Genomic DNA, 15,734 nt, shown 5'->3' with positions numbered 1-15,734 from the left:
AAAAAAACTACTTCTTTTTCAAGCCACTACAAAGTTTCTCCTCAAACTGTAATATCTAGTTGATAATTGATGTCCCCCATAATAGCAATTCGCATGATCAGGTGTACAAAGTTTTTTTGCAGAAGTACCTGCAAAGTATATTTCAGCAGAAAATACAATATACATTATTACACCTATGCATTTCCATCCAAGCAATACATATATATATATATATATATATATATATATATATATATATATATATATATATATATATATATATATATATATATATATATATATATACTGCATATGCAGGGTATTAAGGCCATTTGGGACACAAACAAACCTTCTAGAAATGTAAAAGTTATTCTGATGCTTCGCCATAACTTTGGGAGATGAGTTTGAATGAGAAGAGCTCCCTGGAGTAATCACGTTTGCTTTATCGCTTTCTAGCAATCAACTTCTCGCTCATGCAGTTATCTTAAGGACTGCCATTCCATATAGGAATAAACGTATACAACTGGATTTTAGAATGATATTTGTGATATACCTGTGACTATCTTTTCAAAACACGCTTATTTCCACTCCACCAGAGATTTATTGCGTTGTCGCAATCCATTATTTTTCCCCTCCAACTCTTAATGCATTCCCCACTACAGAAGGTGTTTGAAGAGGGCAAGGATAGGACAAATGCCCTCTGGAATTCTTTCAAGTTTTGATTGGAAAGTTATCATTCCTGGCATTTTCAAAACAACAAAACTGATCTTATGGTAGGGGATGCCTAAAATGAAAAAGGAGAAGAGAAACAACAGAACAGTGAGGTAACATTTAATGGTTTACTGAACAGTCAACAGTGCTGCATTAAAACGATTGCGATTGAGAGAATACAAATGAGAGAGTGGATGAGAGATGGGGACTGACCTCAATTACAGTATGCAGATAGAAGAGTGTTCCAGGTATGTGTCATCAGTCTTGGATGGCAACAGAATTATTCGCAGTGATACGAATGCTCTTCCGTGGGGTGTGGAAAGCACATTTACGTATGAATTGGTCTGCTTGAATGTACGCTAGCCCCTGCAAACTGACTGCGGGACACAGATTCATCATCATCATCATCATGCATCGGACAGCTGAAGGACTCGCAATGCTTTCTATCACTGACAAGACCTCCATTAAACTACTGGAGAGGATTATTAGCAATGAGGATGCTATGAATTATCCAAAAGCGTAGAGAAATGTGTACCAAAAAAGCCTTTCTGAAGCCGGAGGATCTGATTTTAACGAATGACTGCCTACACTGTGTATTGTAACTGCTCAGGGGTGCGTTTCCCAAACAACGACGTAACTCGCGACTGAATGCATTGGTTGGAAAAAGAACGATGTAATGACGAGTGTTTCCCAAAACCTGTAGTTTCTCTGTCGCAGATCCATCGTTTGAACCACGTTAGGTATAATGTAAAATGGCAACAATGATGCTCTAAACGGGGTGGAGTAACAACTTCTTTAGAGAAGAACCCCATAATTTCTTTGTGCAGATTACACAAACACATATTTAAATTAAAATCCAATATTATTTTTGGTAAAACATGCACTCGTTTTCCATATAATTTGAAATATATGTAAATGGCACATAAAGGGCCTATGTTTCCTTTACAAATATTAATTGAGAAGTTGAACATTACATATTCTATTCTAAAACATAAAATCACTTACAAAAATCATTTTTTGTTTACAAATCATATAAATAAATAATGAGGCTATTAATTTTTTAAAAAATGAAATGTATTATTTATTATTTATTAGGAAAGCATTAACGTATGCTGTGTTTTTTGTTTTCACAAGCTTTGGAGGCGTAACATAAATTCCGCTTTTAAAAATTAGGTCCCCTATAGCTTTCGTCATGAGTTCAAATGGATATCAATGTTTTCAAAGTGCACTGCGAAGGGAGCAAAATTGTAAACATGAAGATGGCTAAAACTGAACTGTAAAAATACTTTAAAAGCAAATTACACCTAAGAGTGATGACTTTAATGTTTTTATTTTTAATCATTCCAAGCTTAAATGTTAGAATGTTCTAAATGAATAGGGCATAGGGGGAATAGAACACAGCCAGGAACTATGTCTGACTACAGCTCTAGAGGTGTAGTTGCAAGTGCACAAGTTTGCGACGCAGTTTGCGAATGTTTGTTGGAACAATGGATTTGGGAACGGCAAATCAACGAACTATGTTTGTAACGATGAAACTTGAAACCTTAGTTGGCTAACGATGGTTTTGGGAAATGCACCCCAGATTGAGTTTGAGTATACATTATTTAATTTTAACAAAATATCTGCATGGAGAATATTTGAATACCAGAATACTTGTGGAAAGAATTGTGTACATTAACCTGAATAGTAATTTTTCCACTCAATTTGTTCCTCACAAGAATGCAACCTTGTCTTTGTATAAACATTTTTCAATGAACCCCAAGGAAAAATTAAAAGCATTGCTTTTTTCTCAAAAGTAGTATTTTTACTTTAAGCCAGCAATTTTTATGTCATATGACCACATGACATCACTCCTCGGTTGCCAGGTAGCATTTCACGATCTGCCCTTGATTGAAATGTGAACTCAGTCTGTGGCTTTTAAACACTTTTTCATGTAATGTTATCTGAGTTTTTATCTAAGCATTTGCCATAGCAACAAATATTTTTTTTGTCTAAATGTTGCAGTTTCTGCCATGTTGAGGCTAGAACAAAAATAACAGTACCATATAAAGTTACTCAAAGCAGTGTTGGAAGTAATGCATTACAAGTTACGGAGTTACATAATAATATTACTTTCTTAAGTACTGAGTAAAATAATGCATTACTTTTAAAAAATAAGTAAAAATACTTGAGTTACTTTTATTCTTTTTTATTTGTATTATTACAATTACAAAATGAAGGTGTAGGTTATACAGTGCATTGTTATTGCAGAACTTTTTTTTAAAAAAAGAAGGAAAAAAAAGTTCTAAAAGAGATCTGACCTCAGCCAGGTAATAAAAAGTAATGCAAAAGTAACTCAAAAGTAACTCAAAAGTATAACGTAACACATTACTTACCTCAAAAAGTATGCAACTAGTTACTTTTTTGGTGAGTAACTCAATATTGTTTTATATAAATAATAAATAAATGCATTACTTTCAAACGTAACTTTCCCAAACACTGACTCAAAGTGACAAAAATATCCTCAGGTACTGCTTATACTCTAATGGGAGTTTGATTACCACCTTGTGCTTCATTTATAGCCATACTGAAAGCACCAGAAGGTAGTTTACCTACTGTATGATCTTTAAAATAAAATAATTCGCAACAGCATAGCCTAATATTACATGTATTTATAAGTTTAATCCAAAGTACTACTTCGAATTTATAGTATTATTTGTAGTAATTTTTTTCCCAAAATAAAGGTTTAAGTTAAACCAAATTAATTCAATTATTCATGGTCTAAAAAAATAATGTTTTAGCTTTGAGTGAATGTATTTTTTTTCTTGGGTAGAAAAAAAAAAAAAAAAGATTATTATTAAAGTACCATTTTAGTCAAAACTATAATTTGAGGAAAATTAACAAATTTGGCTGTAACAATTTACAGATTTTTTTTTTAGGTTGGTCCAAAGCAAATATACTTGTATACTTGGGTACTTGTAAAGGTAAAAAAAATCCCTTACCAAAAAAATTATATTGTACCAAAGAAATAATAATAATCAGTGGTTTTTACAGTAATAAATAGTTTAGTTTTAAATAGTTTTTAATAGTAATAATAAATAATGTTTTTTTTTTTTTTTTTTTTTGGACAAACAATATTTTTTTAGCTAAATTTGACTTTGAGAAAAAACAAAAAACAAGTTATTTCAAAGTGTATATATATATATATATATATATATATATATATATATATATATATATATATATATATATATATATATATATATATATATATATATACACATACATATATGTGTGTGTGTGTGGCGACACAGTGGTGCAGTAGATAGTGCTGTTGCCTCACAGCAAAGAGGTCGCTGGTTCGAGCCTCAGCTGGGTCAGTTGGTGTTTTTGTGTGGAGTTTGCATGTTCTCCCTGCATTTGTATGGGTTTCCTCCGAGTGCTCCGGTTTCCCCCACAGTCCAAAGACATGTGGTGCAAGTAAATTGGGTAGGCTAAATTAGTGTATGAGTGTGAATGAGTGTGTATGGATGTTTCCCAGAGATAGGTTGCGGCTGGAAGGGCATCTGCTGCGTGAAACATGTGCTGGATAAGTTGGTGGTTCATTCTGCTGTGGCGACCCCGGATTAATAAAGGAACCAAGCCGAAAAGAAAATGAATGAATGAATGAATATATATATATTATTAGCCCCCCTGTTTATTTTTTTCAACACATTTCTAAACATAATATTTTTAATAAACCATTTATAACAACTGATTTGTTTTATCTTGTTTTATCAACTGATTTGTTTTACTGCCATGATGACAGTAAATAATATTTTACTTAATATTTTTCAAGACACTTCTGTACACCTTAAAGTGACATTTAAATACTTAACTGGATTAATAAGATTAATTAAGCAAGTTGAGGTAATTATGCAAGTTATTGTACAACGATGCTTTGTTCTTTAGACTATCAGAAAAAAAAATAGCTTAAAGGGGCTAATAATTTCGACCTAAAAATGGATTTAAAAAAAAAAAAAAAAACTGCTTTTATTCTAGCTGAAATAAAACAAATAATTTCTCCAGAAGAAAAAAATATTATCAGACATTATAATTCAGTGTGGATGCAGACATATTTCACAGGGTTTCTAGGCCCATAATTTGGAATTTTCTTGTTCCTAGCAGTGGAGTCACATGAATAGAAATCACTCCAAAAATAGAATCCCCTGTAGCTGGTTGCATATCACTGCCATGGTTGATTTAAAAAATAAAAAATAAAATAAAAAAACTCTGATTGCCGTGTCATGACTTATCTGGTTAGGATGTAGAGTAAATGTTTATGGCTGCCAACCCACATTGCAACTGCCTGCAATATTACGCAATTTAACTGATTTGTTGTCACAGATGTGCCTATATTGATTATGTTACATCAGCTTTTAAAGTGACATGTTTGAGCTATAGCTTTTTGGGCAGTTTTGCAGCATATGATGTGATTCTATTTCAGGGGGTTCAAGTCCTCATTTGAGGTTCATTCTCTGTCCAATTCTTATATTTCCTTTCCCAAGGTTTCCTGTCTGTCCTCTTGCTGTCCTCTCTAAATAAAGGTAAAAAGAATCAAACAGTCAAAACTAAGTAAGGATTTATATTTACTACAGACATATTACTCAAGAATATAATCTGCAAGACAAAGTATCTTGAGTTGTTTACTGCAGAGCAAGTAATATATGCAATCACTGTCACTTGGTGAATGGTGAACAAGCTGTCAGGGATTAAAAAAATAATAATAAAAAAGAAAGAGTGAGAGATTTTAAAGAAAACGAAATTTTGAGAATACAACTGGAAAACGGAATCAGACAAAGGTTCTAAAAACCAAAAAAAAAAAAAAAGTTATTAGATATTATTTAGTAAAACCATTATGTTGACAAAGTATATGAGGCGCCGTGTAGGATTTAAATCAAACTTTGCTTATCAACACACACATAAACACGTGCATATACACCTATAAATTACTCACATATACAGCTATACTTTTAGATGTTCAAAACAACATATATGAAACTTGTGTATATACATATAAACTTGATGCACGCATACACCCACACACACACACGCACAAACATATAAACTCCATCTATGCAAACACACCGACACACGCGCACATGCATATATACTCCATCCATGCAAACACCCACATCAACACACGCACATACATATATACTCCATCCACGCATACACACCCACATTAACACACGCACATACATATAAACTCCATCCATGCATACACACACACATTAACACACGCATACATATAAACTCCATCTATGCATACACACACACATTAACACACGCACATACATATAAACTCGGTCCTTGTGCGCGCACACACACGTACATACATAAACTTCCTTGCATAAACACCCACCAAACACACACACGCACATACAACTCCCAGCATGCATAAACACCCCTTAAACAGTCGAGAAAACATCCAAAACAAGATAAACAAACGTATACAAAGTTGTGCATACTGTATATGCAGGTGATTTATATGTGGATGTGCGTTAACTTTTCAGTGTGAACGGAAGGCATGTCCGTTCAAACGGAAGGCATTAAGTAATTTTTTTTCTCATGCAAATCAACATGAATTTCAGAATGATCTTGATAGCCGTGACGTTTGTCGGTGCTTTATTTACTTGTGCTAATTGCAATGAAGATGATATAGTCAGGCGAATAAAAGTGAAGCAAGATTATAAAACTGCAGCGCATTAAACACACGCGTCTTTAATCTACCGCAAAACACAGAGTAGACGCGCACTACAATTTAAAGCACAGATAGCGTGACCGTCTCTCTCCGAACCGCAGATGACGTGACCACAGTCTTGAACTGCAGGCCTTGATGGCGAAACAAATTGCGCAATTCAGATTCTGTTTGCAGTTCAGCTGAAGGGGACACATTTGACTCCACTGAATTAGATATGGATCTAATTATAGTCGGCGAAGCAAGAACATTTCACAAAATGTTAATTGCGTATGTAACGTTAGCGCTATCACTGCTCATCATGGTCATTCAAATGGAGAAACGTGGCAAAATAGCTAACTTCGTCTTATTTTCTGATTAATGGCAGCTGGCAAACCAACAATGTGCATTCCTGCCACCTTCTGGACTGAAGTGTGGACCCAAAATAACCCATCAAGGATTGCGACACAATACAGAAAATCATATTAGACAACATTGTATTTATTCTAATAATAAATAATATTATATACTTCATATGTGACCGTGTATTGATTTAACCTACTGCTTTCATTTATTTTAGGATTTTTAATAAACATTTTGCTGGAGCAGTCATGTCATGTTTTTAATAATCAAAAGACCTAATTCCTCATTATTTATATTTCATAAGCTTGAAGATAGGATAGATTTCACTACAACACAGCTAATTGAAATTACCTGATACATGCTTCTAATTATAAATAATGATATATTTCGTTTTGGCTGTGACTTTTACACTGAAATTACTTCTTTTTTATGAACTGAGATAACTTCCTTTTATACTGAAATACCTTCCTTTTACAGTGAAAAATTCATGCGCACTCACATATGAAATCACTTGCATATATGTATATACACAAGTCATTATATATATATATATATATATATATATATATATATATATATATATATATATATATGTTTGTGCAACTTTTTTATGGTTGTGTATGGATCAAGTTTATGTATGTGCGTGTGTTAGTGTGTGTGTATGCATGAATGGAGTTTATATGTATGTGCATGTGTTAATGTGGGTGTGTTTGCATAGACGCAGTTTATATGTATGTGCGCGTGTGTGTGGGTGTGTTTGCATAGATGGAGTTTATATGTATGTGCGTGTGTTAATGTGGGTGTGTATGCATGGATGGAGTTTATATGTATGTGTGTGTGTTAATGTGGGTGTGTATGCATGGATTGAGTTTATATGTATGTGCACGTGTGTCGGTGTGTTTGCATAGATGGAGTTTATATGTATGTGCGTGTGTGTGTGGGTGTATGCGAGTGTCAAGTTTATATGTATATACACAAATTTCATATATGTTGTTTTGAACATCTAAAAGTATAGGTGTATATGTGAGTAATTTATAGGTGTATATGCACGTGTTTATGTGTGTGTTGATAAGCAAAGTTTAATCCTACACATTGCCTCATACAAAGTATGTTATACATATCTATATATGTCTATCCATATGTATCTTTCTGCTAAGAAACACTTGTGAATAAATTACAATTTCTCTGGAGGGCTAATCATTTAATCAAGATTCTTTAATGATTTCTTTAATAATTCTTTAAGTAAAATGTGTTTCGCTAAGTCATTGATAAATAATATTATTATTTTTTTAAACAAACAAATCAATTAATAAGTAATCAATGACTGTAATTTATTATTTAATTATAGTTTTGACTTGGCTGTAAATTGAAAATGAATTTTAATAATAATCAAAATATTTATTCTGTCCAAAGGAAAAAAAAATACATTGACATTTTCATAAACAGTGAATTAGTTGAATTACATGGTTCGACATAAAATCCTAAACCAAGTAAAGTTGTAACTTAAAGGGCCCCCATTTTACGTCTTTCACATGATGTAAGATAAGCCTTTGGTGTCTCTAGAACGTATCTGTAAAGTGTCAGCTCAAAATACCCATCAGATTATTGTAGCCTCCAGAATCTGACCATTTTTGTGTCTCATACAGCTCATTAGTCATAAATAGTTTATTCAAGCCTTTCTGAAATGATGAGTCTCACACAAATGCCTTTTGCAGTACACAGAGACACGCACACATATAAATGTTTACTGACTACTTCACCACGTGGTCGTGGTGGTTGTAGTGGTTCAAAACTACATAGCGATTTTACTGTTTCTATTACAAATATGCTCTGTTTTAAAACGCTTTAAACTTATAAAAATTACAGAGAGTTTTATTTTAATCCCAGTTTATTTGCAAAAAAAAAAAAAAGTTCTGTGGACAGGTGTCACAGTCACTAGCGATCTAGCCCATGCAGATCACTGGTGAACTACAAATCTGCCAGCAAAATAACTCGAAGATCCAGTCATGCAACACACAAACACACTTGCTCCAAGTCTCAATTGAATACTCTCCCAAAGATGATGCTGCTCATAGACTGATTACAAACACATATGGCTCACTTTGATACTCTCATTGCTGAGTCTTGTTATACTGTTTGTGAACATTACAACACGTTTTCCTTGCCTTGCCTTGCCTTCCGTGTTTTTGAACCTTGATTTGTTTTGTTTGTTTATGTTGTCTGCCGCCTGCCTTTTGACCATCTGCCTGTTGCATGGCTACGACTCTGGATTTCCTTATATACATCTGTTTGCGCCTGTGTTGACCGTTGCTTGCCAGACCATTTCTGCTAATAAAACCTGCGTTTGGATCCTCACCCCTGTTGTCAGTGTTCTGTCACATTACAGGTGTACACTTGCTATGTTTTTATCACTACAATGTGACAGTAGATACACTATAAATACTGTCAGTTCTCTCCAAACAGCTTACAAAAGTTGGTTTTCATCATAGGTGTCCTTTAAACTAAACTATAATAAATACACATAATGTGTGTTGTAATGTATGTTTATGTAACATAAGTCATAACATAATTGCTAGTTACATTTTTTTCAATAATGAGGTAAACTATATGCTGCCGCTATAAGTATGGCTATAAATGGCACGCAATTTGTAACAAATGTAACAACAAAACATTAGAAATACATAAAATCTGAAAGCACACAAACAGTATCCTTTTTCATGTAGTCACATGGCATGTAAACTGTAAAAATATTACTTTGAGCAAAAAAATAATAACGTTTTTAAATTAAGTGGTTTGTTTTTTTGTTTGTTTTTTATTTACTTTACGGTAAATTGAATAAAACGGGTTATAATCAGAAACCATCATTTTTCACTTAACCAAATATAAACATGTTAAGTGAATGAAACACACAGTACTTTCACTTTTTTTCCAGTGTATGGTGAAAAAAAACAGTCAAAAATCAATGTCAAAATAATCTACCCCTAACTTATATATTCTTGATTCTGTAAATATGACTTGGATCCCTACTTACATTTTTTTCATACTCATTTTTTGCCCTTGATTGTAAGTAATAGCACACATCTCCGCAGCGAGCCAGGCCAGTCTGGCTCCTTACTGAAATAAAAGCGAGAACCACTACATAAAGCGCACTTGCGGGCGAATACCAAATGATACTGTGCCTGCCTTTAATGATTGATTAGGGAGCAGGCTCAGTGAAGGTTTAGGTCGGGGCTTCTGGGAAAGAGGGTAGGGGTGAGCTAATCATGAATTGCTTATTGCGTGACAGAGCCAAAGAGGAAAACAAAACGGGTTTGTGGGAAGTGTTAAGGCTGTCTGCAGAGAGACGCTTTGTGCACTGGCCTGTATCTATATTAGATGAAATAAACACATCATCATTCTGTGGCCCAGACCCTCAGGAGGCAGGCTGCTGGGTACCAAATTCGCACTAGTTGCTGCTGTTATCTTCATCTTGCTTGACAGCTACACCCTTTATTCATACATGCATTGCTTGTCATTTCGGAACGTTCAACGAAATACAAACATAGAGAATGAAATGCTCTGGGGAAATCTGATATATACATATGACTATGAGGAGTTACATATCTTTAAATAATATGTCCTAAGAAAATATTAAGCTTTAGTTTTGTGATCAACACTCTTTCTGTTGTGGGTTATTAACATGTAATGCAATACAATACAATGATTGTGAGTTGAAGTAGGGCTGCACGATTCTTGCTAAAATGGGAATCATGATTTTTTTGCTTCAAATCAAGATCATGATTTTATCACGATTCTGTAGATGTAAAATAAAGGTTAATGGGTATGCTATTATTATTGTTATTTTTCAAACATATGGTTAAAAATCAATAATATTAGACTAATGTGTAGGTCTACCATCGGTTAAAATGCTAAATTTTGCATAGACTAGGAATGGTGGACTTAAACAGACTTAGAGGCCCAATCCCAATTCTATTTTTATACCCCTACAACTTCCTCACAACTCACAATAACAGGTCACTGTACGTTTATCAGTATGGGAAACACACTAGCTCGGCATATACCCTATTCACAGACATCAGAATACAACTATTCATAATTCTAAAGTTGAATTATTAAGTTTGAAGCATACAGTTAGGTCCAAAAATATTTGGACATTGACAGAATTCGAACATTTTTGGGTCTATAATCTAACACAATGGATTTGAAACTAAACAAACAAAATGTGATATTTTTTCATATCAGGTGAAAACTTTATATAAAAAATTAGGACTATGTATTGCTAAGGACTAATTAGGACACATTTAAAGGCAATTTTCTCAGGATCTCAATTTTTCTGAACCCTCAGACTTTTTCTTTTTTTTTTCAAATATTCAAGTCTTGGTCAAATTTCAACCTGTCATAACAACATATACAGTTGAAGTCAGAATTATTAACCCCCCTTTGAATTCTTTTTTCTTTTTTAAATATTTCCCAAATGATGTTTAACAGAGCAAGAAAATTTTCACAGTATGTCTAATAATATTTTTTCTTCTGGAGAAATTTTATTTGTTTTATTTTGGCTAGAATAAAAGCAGTTTTTAATCTTTTTAAGGTTAAAATTATTAGCACCTTTAAGCTATATATTTTTTGATAGTCTACAGAACTGTCATTATACAATAACTTGCCTGATTACCCTAACCTAATTAACCTAGTTTAGCCTTTAAATGGCACTTTAAGCATATAGAAGTGTCTTGAAAAAATTTTATAGTCAAATATTATTTACTGTCATCATGGCAATAAAATTAATCAGTTATGACAAATGAGTTATTAAAACTATTATGTTTAGAAATGTGTTGAAAAAATATTCTATCCGTTAAACAGAAATTGGGGAAAAAATAAACAGTAATTCAGAACAATAATTCTGACTTCAACTGTACATTAACCGAAATTTCATTTACTCAACTGTATATTATTATTTAAATCTTAATAAATATAAAAACAAGACTTTAAATATGCCCTGGTTGCTAATTCATAGACATCAGAATACAACTTTTCATAATTCTAAAGTTCAATTATTATGTTTGTGACATACATTTAGGTCCATAAATATTTTGACATTGACAGAATTCGAACATTTTTGGGTCTACTGTATACACCAACACAATAGATTTGAAACTAAACAAACAAAATGTGCTTTAACTGCCGACTGTCAACAGTGTAGGAATTACAACAGTTTGCATATGTGCCTCCTACTTGTTAAGGGTCCAAAAGTAATTGGACAATTGGCTTCTAAGCTGTTCAATGGACAGGTGTGTGTTATTCCTTCATTATCCCAATTACAATGAGCAGATAAAAGGTCCAGAGTTCATTTCAAGTGTGCTATTTGCATTAGGAATCTGTTATCGTCAATTCGCAAGATGAGAGGCAAAGAGCTGTCACTATCAGTCGAGCAAGCCATCATTAGGCTTAAAAAACAAAATAAACCCATCAGAGAGACAGCAAAAAACATTAGGCATGGACAAATCAAAAAAAAAGAACGCACCAGTGAGTTCAGCAACACCAAAAGACCCAGAAGATCATGGAAACAACTGTGGTGGATGACCAAAGAATTATTTCCCTGGTGTGTGTCAGAGTCAACAATCAAGAGAAGACTACACCAGAATGAATACTGAGGGTTCACCACACGATGTAAACCATTGGTGAGCCTCAAAAACAGGAAGGCCAGATTAGAGTTCTAAAAAAGCATTCACAGTGCTGGAACAACATCCTTTTGACAGATGAGACTTATACCAGAGTGATGAGAAGAGTATGTAGAAGGAAAGGAACTGCTCATGATCCTAATGAGTGAAGCATGGTGGTAGTAGTGACATGGCGTGGAAATGTATGGCAGCCAATGGAACTGGGTCTCTTGTATTTATTGATAATGTCACTGCTAACAAAATAGTTTTCGAAGGTAAAGAAGTGGAATGTTATGCAATGGCCAGGTCAATCACCTGACCTGAATTCAATTGAGTGTGTATTTCACTTGCTGAAGAAAAAACTGAAGGCAAAATGCCCCAAGAACAAGCATGAACTGACAACAGTTGCTGTAGAAGCCTGACAGCATCACCAGGAATGAAACACAACGTCTGGTGATGTCTATGCGTTCCAGACTTCAGGCTGTAATTGACTGAAAAGGATTTGCAACCAAGTATTAAAAAGAGAAAGTTTGTATTATGATTATTATTCGGTCCAATTACTTTTGGACCCTTACCAAGTGGGAGGCACATATGCAAACTGTTGTAATTCCTACAGTGCTCACCTGATTCAGATGTAAATACCCTTAAATTAAAGCTGACAGTCTGCAGTTAAAGCACATCTTGTTCATTTAATTTCAAATGCATTGCGTAGGTGTATAGAGCCAAAAATTGTCCAAATATTTATGGACCTTACTGTATGGTTGTCATTTCTCATTGACAATATTATTATATAATTTTTATTCACTGACCGAGGCTACAGTAGTTATACTGAGTCAGTAAACATTTATTTTCATGCACTTTGTGTTCGCTATATGAAAAAAAAAAAAAAAAAACATATCAAATGCTTGTCGTAATATGACCGTTTAAATGATATGCACACCAGTTTTACATTCACTGCCAACCGAGTGCGCTTATGTTATGGCTGCCGTCACTTTGAGGAAAAAAAATACATGCAAATCATACTTTTCATGTGGCTCCAAATGATCACTCTGTGCAACAAACTGAACTTTATTTACAACTTTATTATCTGTTATTCACAGCCTATGCAGGTTCTGTTAACTAAAATAGACATCATTGGCAGGCACAACTGCGTCCTTAAGGTAGTAAACAAACAGTGCGTTGGCTCATGTGTGATTTCACTGCCGCAAATACATCATTACATCAGTGGCGCCCCCAGAAAATTTTCTTAGGAGTGGCCAGAAAAGGCCATACCAAATCTTTGGGTGGCACACAAAAAAATTATGAATTCAGTGCAATGTTATATTTTTGTTTCTGGTAAATGAAATAATATGGTTTTTATTCATTTAATTAATTACACTTGAAATATTGCAATTTATTCCTTGAAATAATTCAGCAAGTATGTGCAAACCAAATAAAAATCTATATTTAGTTTAAAAACACTTTTCATATATAAATGTCATATATATATATAAAAACATAAATTGCATACAGTATATACCATGTCTAAAATTAATGAAGATTTCTGAGTTAATTAATAAAACAAACAAATGAATAAACTGAACAAAAGGCATTACTATATATATCACTATACACTCACAATCACTATACAGACCCTAATAATATAATTTATCCATATTCCTTTTTGAGCCACAATTTTATTAATGAAGCTTCTTCTATTGATGTACCTTAAGGTAAATATTAAATTGCCATTGCTGTCTATTGAAGGTGTGTGCGACAATCAGCGGTGGTGGTTCTAATTTAAATGACACCCTGAGCGAACCACCCCATACACCCCTCCACTCACCTTATTTTTACAATAAATATAACAATTTCTTTATATTTATTCTAAATAAATACAGTTATTATTATTATTATTATTATTATACAATTATTATTCTAAATAAATAACAGAAATCATTCCTAAATGTTACTGGAAAACAATGTCACAACTGGAGTGTTATGCTAAGATCACTTAGGAAATATGTTTTATAGAATTATCTGTGGTCTTAGGCCCGACTCAAGGCCGAGAATTAATATTATGAAGTCTTACCTCCCTGACTCTTTATCCCTCCTTTCTGCTTTATAGCCATGCATAGTGAAAGTAATATCATCATTATATTATATAAACTTTAGTTTTGTCGACTTTCAAAACTCGCTGCATGCCGACACCTCTGCACAAAAGGTTATTACTCCAGTGTCACGATGCATGAGCGGCGCGTATTTTTAACGGCGTGCATGCAAACAACCGTGATTCACACAGGAGTGCGTGAGGTGCACAGGAATGGTTTTCTGTGCACATGTGTCAGTTTGCATCCACCAGCGTTGTTTCGGTTGCAAATAGAGAACGCGTGCAAAAGATGCCAACTGTAAACGCCCCCTAACGGCTTTTTTTCTGGGATTGACACTTTAAGTTAATACACTTTCATAAAGTAATTCATATTCCAAAGTTTTTACTAGGGAATGGATGTTTTTTTTGTTTGTTTTTGCACCGTCAGCGCATGCCGCCCCAGCCCAGAAAGATGCCACTCTGGCATTAGGCATATTGCCCATGCCTAAATCCGACACTGGTAGAGGGAGAGGGGCAGTGAATTAGTTACATCAATGGCACCAATAATAATTTAGAAGCTGCATTTTATTTATTTATTTATAGAAACATTGGGAATGTACATAAGTACACTTAAATTAATAAATTCAACAACAAAATCATTTTGGGGTGGCCACAGGGGTGGCCAGAGTTTACCCAGGGGTGGCTGTAGATACAGAATGTAAAACTTTTAACATCATTTGGAGGTGTCCATGTTGTAGTGAAGACTTGTGCGTCCACCTTTATGCTTTTCTCCTGACCTTAAAAATATAATTGGCTGAATCGTAGAAAAGCTGAATTAAGATCGTGCGTAGGGTCAAATTGAGATCACAATCTTTTTTAAATAATCGATCAACCCTAAGTTGAAGTGATGCAATGTATTGGAAAATGGTGGTCATTTGGTAAAACAATAAAACGTTTTCAAATGTTTGATATAATAAGAGGAATATATATATATATATATATATATATATATATATATATATATATATATATATATATATGCAGAAATATTTTGTCCTATTGCTTTGTGCCACATGGAACACTTTGAACATCCTACTTTTAAATTATGTAATAGCCCTAAATGCAGAAATTTATGATAATATTATTATTTGTTTTAGCCTTATTGTAATTTTTTGCTAATTGTCAAAAACACATTGTATCAGTCAAAACAGTGGATTTTTCTTTTATGCTAAAAATCATTATTTGGACAAATTTGAAG

General features: G+C 33.6%; 1 protein-coding gene across 1 annotated transcript in view; it reads right to left on the bottom strand.

The window, feature by feature from the left end:
* Positions 1-15,734, bottom strand: part of grid1b (glutamate receptor, ionotropic, delta 1b) — a 744,708-nt gene that overhangs the window by 111,511 nt on the left and 617,463 nt on the right.

This window comes from Danio aesculapii, chromosome 12 (genome assembly GCF_903798145.1).
Source record: "Danio aesculapii chromosome 12, fDanAes4.1, whole genome shotgun sequence".
Classification (NCBI taxonomy): Eukaryota; Metazoa; Chordata; class Actinopteri; order Cypriniformes; family Danionidae; genus Danio; species Danio aesculapii.
Note: the sequence above shows the minus strand (reverse complement) of the source record. Positions and strands in the feature narration are given on the sequence as shown.